Source organism: Ictidomys tridecemlineatus, chromosome 3, assembly GCF_052094955.1.
Source record: "Ictidomys tridecemlineatus isolate mIctTri1 chromosome 3, mIctTri1.hap1, whole genome shotgun sequence".
NCBI classification, from domain to species: Eukaryota; Metazoa; Chordata; class Mammalia; order Rodentia; family Sciuridae; genus Ictidomys; species Ictidomys tridecemlineatus.
Window position 1 is genome coordinate 122,119,785 of NC_135479.1, and position 7,910 is coordinate 122,127,694.

General features: G+C 36.8%; 1 non-coding gene across 1 annotated transcript; it reads left to right on the top strand.

Annotated features, from left to right (window-relative positions):
- Nucleotides 1-6,595: 6,595 nt before the first annotated feature.
- On the top strand, nt 6,596-6,669 carry Trnav-cac (transfer RNA valine (anticodon CAC)). Its single transcript has one exon. It is a non-coding gene; the product is annotated as a tRNA-Val (tRNA).
- Nucleotides 6,670-7,910: the final 1,241 nt, after the last annotated feature.

Genomic DNA, 7,910 nt, shown 5'->3' on the forward strand with positions numbered 1-7,910 from the left:
ACGGCTTTCGTAAATTAACCATTTCACTTTCTATATTAGCACAGGGACTTTTGCAGGATACCTCATGCCCAAATCCTAGCAGTATGTGTGGGGATATGTATAATTTTAATATATATAAACTATATACTACATAATGTTATGTAACATCATGATTTAATTTTTTATCTACTGTGTATTATGATCTTCTTGGTATATGAATGTTCTTTATCCATGGTAACTTACAAGCATTTCTATTGTATCAAAATACCACACTTAACTTCTTCCCGCTGCAGGATATTTAGGTCATTTTATCTTGTTTGATTATTTTGTTATTTTATTTTTTTTTAATGTCAAACACTTAATTCACAGATTTGGAATAAAAAATGCTTCATTATCTGAGGTTTCTCTCACTTGTCCATGCTTACAGAAGGTAGAGTGGGTTATATTCAAGATGTCTTGAATGCACAGAACAACTTTGAGCTGGCAATACATATCAGGGGGCCTGACTGCCACCCTGATAAACATTGAAACTAGCATGGCTCAGGTTGACTTAGAAATCAATAAGCTAGTGATTTCCTAGCTACTGCAATCTCTACTTGAGATCTTTTTGGTTCATGGTGAGTTCCCCGTCTTAACTGTGCATTGAATTACCCATGGATTTTTTTTTTTTTAAACAAATGAAACACTAAGGACTCATCATAAAACATTGTGATTCAGCAGGTCTGGAGTGAAGTCAGGAAACCATCCTTTTTTACTCTTCCTCTAGGATTTGGCCACACAACTAAGCTGGAAACCATGGTTCTTGTCCTCAATTTCCATGCGTTCATTGCCCCAGCTCTTAGTACTGGTTGTTTGATGGAGTGGTGACGGAATTCTTATTGCTAAGGTGGGGCTAAGTGATGGTGCCTTCTGTGCTTTTTTTCTGGAAGGTTCAGTGTCTTCAAACAAACAAAAGAACTACACTCTTGAGAGTACTGACAGAGGCAGAGATAATTTTGAGAAGGGGAGTTTTCATAAAAACATTTAAATCTGGAACTGGCCTGGCAGTGGATAGCTTACCAGGTGTGAATCATCTGCTTTTCCAAATTATTTCATGATCACAGACTTGGTAATGAACCCATTGATGGCCCCTACCAGGAGGAACATGGCTATCCCTTTTCTGAGCCCATGATTTATGCCATTGGTGGGGAGGGAGTACATCGATTAGCAAGAGGATAAGGTGGAAGCATCTCCCTGTTAGAGGCAGAAGGTCACAGACAGAAAGGCCCACATTGCTGAGGACAGGTTTCATCTTCTGGGTTCTTTTCCTTAAGGTGGAACCTCAAAGGTCACACAAAGGACATAGTCCTGAGGATCATAAGAGGAAGTCTTAGAAATGGGGCTTCAGTCTTTCAACAGAAATGATGCCCTGATTGCACCTGGCACAGAGATCCCAGGTGTGTGACTTCTGGTCATCACTGCCAGCTCAGAGTAAGAAGGCATCCTCCTCACTCGTGCCCTTTATCCGAAATCCCTGTTATGACTAAGATATTCCATAGATGTTTCTGTAATTAATTTTGCTGTATCACAGCCTTGCTTTGCCCTTTACCTTGAGCTCTGCCTCCCTCCTTGAATCTCTATTGAAAACCTGACCTCATCTGCTCCCTATTGCTGGCTTCACTTGCCTAAAGAAACATTCCCTCCTTCATGGACCACAATTAGCTCCAGTCTTTTGCCAATTGCATCACAGGGCCTGGGATTTTCTTCTATGTGCCAAGGGGAAAACAGAGCTTTTAGCTCTAGCCACATACTTCTCCATAAACATCAAGCAAATTACCTGACACGAGTTAAATTCTCCAGTCTCCAGAGAAAAATACTACCAGGTTACGGATGCTCACTGGCATCTTGAAAGCATCCCGATAAAAATAAAATGGTTAGTTACACTTTAAAGAATGAAAAAGGATTTGTAGCATCAACATTCATCTCACAAAATCCGTGTGTCAATAATGTGGCATTAAAAAACAAAAACAAAGTTATTGCAAAAAAGGATGTTGTTAAAAGAGCAGATCGATATGTCCTGGGAAATCAACACTGTGACTTCACCTCATCATTTATAATGTATTTAGCTAAAAGGTCTCAATTGTCTCCATCAAGAGATATTCTTTGAATTCTGTACAAGAGGATCTGGAGTGAGGTAAGAAATGATACCCTCCTTCATTTTTGACCACCCATGACAGGTGTTGTGCTCAAATCACTTGTATTGAATTCTGTGACATCCCTGGAAGGGAAGTCTTGTCATCCCCTTTTGACAGCTGAAGAGGTCTCACAGAGAACTTTCAGTGGAAGTCAACGCTAATTAGAAGACATTTTGATGGGGCTATGGGTTTTCTCAGCACACCACTGTCCCTGGTCCCTCATTTACTTAGCTCCAGTATTCTCAAAAGCTCTAGCTAAGGATGGCTGCAGTGAGATCACATTTCTCTATTTTTTTTCCTCTTTCACTCTACTTTTTGCAAAATTAGTAGGCAAAGTCTGAAACAGGTGATCAGCCCCCATAGACTCGATTGATGGTGTGAATGGTGGCAGTGGCTGGAGAGATGGATATGAAGTTCAAAACAAGAAAAAAAGCAAAACAGCTATTATCAGAAAAGCTTGACTTGATAAACTTGAGTGTCCACAAAGAGATATGTGTGTGCATTTACTGAGTAAAACTGAATGCATCTATAATTTGTTGTATTTTAGGAAGTCAAACACTGTTTGACTAAATTAAACATATAGAGAGCATCTTAGCATTGTAAAGACTATATAAACATCTGTAAAGAAAAATATTAAATGTACTTATATTCCTTATTTACACAGAGAACCACTCAGTGTTCTAGCATATATGGTTAGAAAGAGGGGGAGAAAGAAAAGGAGAAAGTATTGTTGTGTGGAAAAATAGACAGAAACATTTAATAAAATAGAGATAATATATTATTATACACTTAATTTGTGTTTTTTTAGTTATGACTATTTTTTATTTCATTATCTTTTTTTTTTTTTTTTTGAAAACTTGTTCTTAATGACACAATAGTCCACTGTAGGAGCAAACAATTTAGTGATAGTTATATTTGGAATTATTCACATTGTTTCAAACTTTTTTCTTTTGTTCTTATAAATAATATTTCAGTACACATCCTTGAATATGCATTCTTATTCACAAACTCAACTGTTTCCTTTTATTAGAATCCTAGGCAGGGCTGGGGATGTGGCTCAAGCGGTAGCGCGCTCGCCTGGCATGTGTGTGGCCCGAGTTCGATCCTCAACACCACATACAAAGATGTTGTGTCCGCTGATAACTAAAAAATTTTTAAAAATGTTAAAATTCTCTCTCTCTCTTTTTCTCTCTCTCTCTCTCTCTCTTTCTCCCTCTCTCACTCTCTCTTTAAAAAAAAAGAATCCTAGGCATAAAATTGTGGCTGTTTAAATGTTCCTGATATATATTATGAAATTGTTTTTCAAGAATTGGATACTAATTAATATTTTTACCAGCAATGTATGAAGAATACTGACTTAAACACATTTATTTAAAACATTAGTAAGTGCAAATATTTACAAATGGTTTGATATTTTATTTCTTTAATTACTGAGGTAGAACAATTATGCTTTTTTGGTTAAATTTTCTTTTCATGTCTTGACTCATTTTTCCCAGTATATTTCCTTCCAATTGACTCCATGTACCTCGATTCCTTTCATATAAAGTTTTGACCAATTTATGATTTGACTTTTTAATTTTATTTAATCAAATTCTTAGGTATCTTAAAGAACTAACTGTAAAATAAATGGAACTGGGAAAATGCTAGATAATATTTTCTTTTTTTTTATTAGTTCACCTAGATAAATTTTAAACTGGTATTGGATGTTGGAGAATGTTCTAAGCATAAAGTAATAAAAGAAATAATGAAGAGAAACAGCAAATTGAGCTACATGTGTTTTCCAAATCAATTTCAAAATATAGTATATGATAAGCAGCAGTTACAGAACTGAATGTAAAGTATATTACCATTTTGGAAAAACAATCATGTAGTGTTATTTTTTCCCAAATTAGTTATACTAGTTTATATTCCCACTTTCCAGGAAACAATTATAAAGTGAATAAATTACATATTCAAGAGTGTTCATAACAGCACGACTTATGCTAGTTAAAAACTGGAGAGAATCACAGCTTCTGGGACAGGAGTCCCTTGTGTTTCTCTTTTACTAGCAAAGCAATAAACCTTCTTTTTCTTTTTTTTTTCTCAAAATCATATCCTTCTTATTGGGTTAGCATCAGGGACAAGGAATGAGCTTTTGGCAACAAATTTAGCACCCTAGATAGGAACCAAGAGCACCCCCACTCCAGATTTCTTGGGCAGGCCTGGATCTCCAAGGAAACCCACTTCCATGCTGAGGATGCAAAGTGGCTAGAGAACTTGTTGATAGCCAGCTGCAGAAGCGTTAGTAGATGGGTGAGTTTGCTTCAGGTCCAACGAGAGGAGCTATTCCTGAGGGACTGTCCCAGCAGCTGCCAAAGCTCCTTTTGATTCCAGGAACTCCTGCCTTCTCTCCATGAATAGAACAGGTTGCTCCATCATGGTACACTTTGAGAAAAACAAAACGGAACTCAGTAAAGTCACGACACCCTTGGCCATTTAGTAATTCCCCTGGTGTACACGCCAAGACTCTGGATTCCACACATGTAGATCCTCTTGGTAAGAATATATGGTTCATCTTTCTAAGGACCTCTGAGGTACAGGTGTATAACTGAAACTCTTGAACCTAGGGATATCTACTCCCTTCTTATCTGTTTGGGTTCTCATCTGTTTGTTGGCCTTGGGATTGGGCATTCCGTCCGGCTGTCTGGCTGTGTTGTTGTTTTGTTTGTATTTGCTACTGACCCTTTTAAGACATGGCCAATACAGCATTGATCCTAGAGGTAGTTTCTTGAGAAAGATTTTGGCTGGTCAATTTAAAGGTTCCTGTCTGTTGGCCACGATTTGGGGGGTTCCTCTCTAGTTTTCTTTCTCTGGGTTTCTTTTTTGTACAACCTTGCAATTGGAGTTGGTCTGTCAGAGGTAGTAAATTAAAGGTCCACCTATAGGTATAAGTCTGTATAAGATGATGTTTTATTATAATGAACTGGCCTTTGAATAATTTTCTGGATTATTATTGCATTTAGAGTTGGTCTTTCAAAGGTAAAGGGAAGAAATTCGTATGTGTAGGTCTGTCTGTTTTAAAGTTTCCCATCTGTCAGCGTGGTTTCAGTGATACTCTTTTGTCTGATGTTTGTTTGTTTGTTTGTTTGTTTTGTATCTGTTACTGGTCCTTAAGAATGGGCCATGCCACCTTCTTATCAGTGGTCTCTTGAGCAGAGAGATCTTAGCTTAATGAGCCACGTGTAGGTATAAATTTGTGTAAGAGAAAGATGGCTTACTGTAACACAATCTGGCCTTTAAATATTTTTTTCTGGATTATTATATAATCTTGACATTGAAATTGGTCTGTCAGGAGTAAAGTTTATGAAAGAGATTCTGTATGTACAGGCATTTATTTATGCTATTGTATGATAAAGGGGTCTGAATAGTCAGGAACTAAGTTGAAGGTGCCAAAAGGCACTGCCTCTGATGTGCAAGGGTAGCAGGACACCAGAAGAAAGGGGTAAAAGATTTAAATCCATTTATCAGTCTGGCCCCAGGAAGCCACAGATTATTTTACTGTTGTAAAGAACAATAGCCCTAAACTAGAAAGAAGAAAAAAAAAGTCCCAGAAAAGCTGCCTGGGCTATAGAAAAATGGACAAAGAGAACCTGGCCTCTGCCCTGCCTTCCAGCCCCTTTTGCCCTTGGAGAGTGGAGGCTGCTGGCCACAAAGAATGTGGCAGTAGGCTTTAAAACTGTTAGTTTATGACCTAAGGATAGGAATATCTCCATTTTCAGATCTGATAGAACACCCCATTTGACCAGGGGATATCCATAACTGGGTCAAAGCAATTCTTGCTATAGCAGCATCCCATCAAACTAAATGCTGGGGAGACTGGAAGAATAAACAACTGCACCCATAAAAAAAAAAAGTAAGGCTATCCTATGTTTTGTAGATCCCTCTGCAAGGGGATCTTCAAGGAAGCTTAAAGAAAAAGATGGAAAGAACCTCCTCCATTGCATATCAATATGCCTAGTACAAGAAAAAGGCCCAAAGGAGACTCTGGGTACAATTGACAGTGGGGAACTCACTTAAAGTTGATGGTATCATGATAATGATAAGGCAGACAGGTCAGGCTCAAAAATATTTTGTACTCCAATCCCTGAATACCACATGGGAGAGAAAATATGAATTCACAGTTTTTGTATATGCTGGATTGTCTGATCCCTCTCCTGGGATGGAATTTATTGTGTAAATTATATGCTCAGATAACGTTCATAAGGTCTGTTTCAGAATATAAATTTAAGAAAGGGTCTGAAACCCAAAAAGATAAAAGAAAGTCATAAGTATGGAAATATCTCAGTATGGAAAACTAGAAGGTAAAAGAAATGTTTCTGGATGAGAAAATATATTGTCTGTTAAAGTAATATTCTTGTGCTAAAGTCCAAGATAAAAGAGGACAAAACTAAGGATGGAGGGGCTGGGGATATAGCTCAGTTGGTAGAGTGCTTGCCTCACATGCATAAGGCCCTGGGTTCAATCCCCAGCACCTCAAGCAACAAACAAACTAAGGATTTAAAAAAAAAATTGTGAATGTTTAAGTAAGTCACAGATGATTTGCAGAAAGTAAATCTCAAAAAGTTTATGTTTGTGATTAAATTGGCTATAATTAGCACAGTTAAAGTTATTTGAACTTTAATGTACTGATATGAAGCAAAGTCTGAAACTGATCTGCTCTTATCTATCAAGAAAACTTTCTTGTATTTGTTAGTTTTTATTACTTGGGGAAACTAAGTCTTAAGGTTTGTACCTGTTTTAAAGTCTTAAATGCTTACTTTGTAACTAGTTAAAATAAACTGTTATTTAGGTTATAACAATATAGTTGACACTCTAAATATATGTGACAAGGTATATGTATGCTTTACTGGCAAAATAACCAATAAGTACCCTCTTTTATGCAATGTATCTGACATAGAAGTGTCACGTTGTCATTTGAAGGCCTATCTTATATATGTTTGCTTTGATTAAGTTAATTTTCTGATCATTAATGCTGTTTCCTACTTGGATAAGAGATTTGAGGCTATCCTTTGATTTTTGTTGACCCATATCTGTGATTATTGTTACCATAACTATGCATTCTAAATTGTTGAACTTAGTTAAATATAAATCTTAGTGGAAAGCACCTTACCAAGTTGGTGTTCTCCAAACTAAAATTATCTGTAGCAATAGTGTCAGGATTATATAAAAATAACAGCTTTGATTCATGTTGTTTGATGTTTTATAGATGGATAAAGTAACCTGTTGTTAAAACGTTATATATACAATTTTGTGTTACTTTTCACATGGAATTAGAAATTAATGTATTTTTGGAAGGTAATAAAGACAGCCTGATCTGTTTAAAGGTGACATTATAAATTTCATAACTGTTGCTTGTTAGTGTTTTGTGCAGGTACTGCTTCTAATAAAACAACTTAAGTTAATTTGAGTTAATAAGCAGCTACCAATGGGACAGATAGGATATAATGCTGGCTTCCAGTACTAATACTGGCCCTGATTAAATGAAAGGGAAAACTGTAAAATTATAGATATTGAGGTTATAACCTGTTACTCCCACTTTAAGACTTATGAAACGGATTAGCTATGTTTTAAAACCAAAAACTTAGGGACCAAATTCAAAAAAATAAAAGGGCCAAGGAAAAGCTGCCAACATTTTGGCCCTTGCCTTCTAAGGTCAGCCAAGACCCAGAGAATGATGGCATCACTCTTGGGCCCTGCAACTCTGGTGAGTCACTGGAC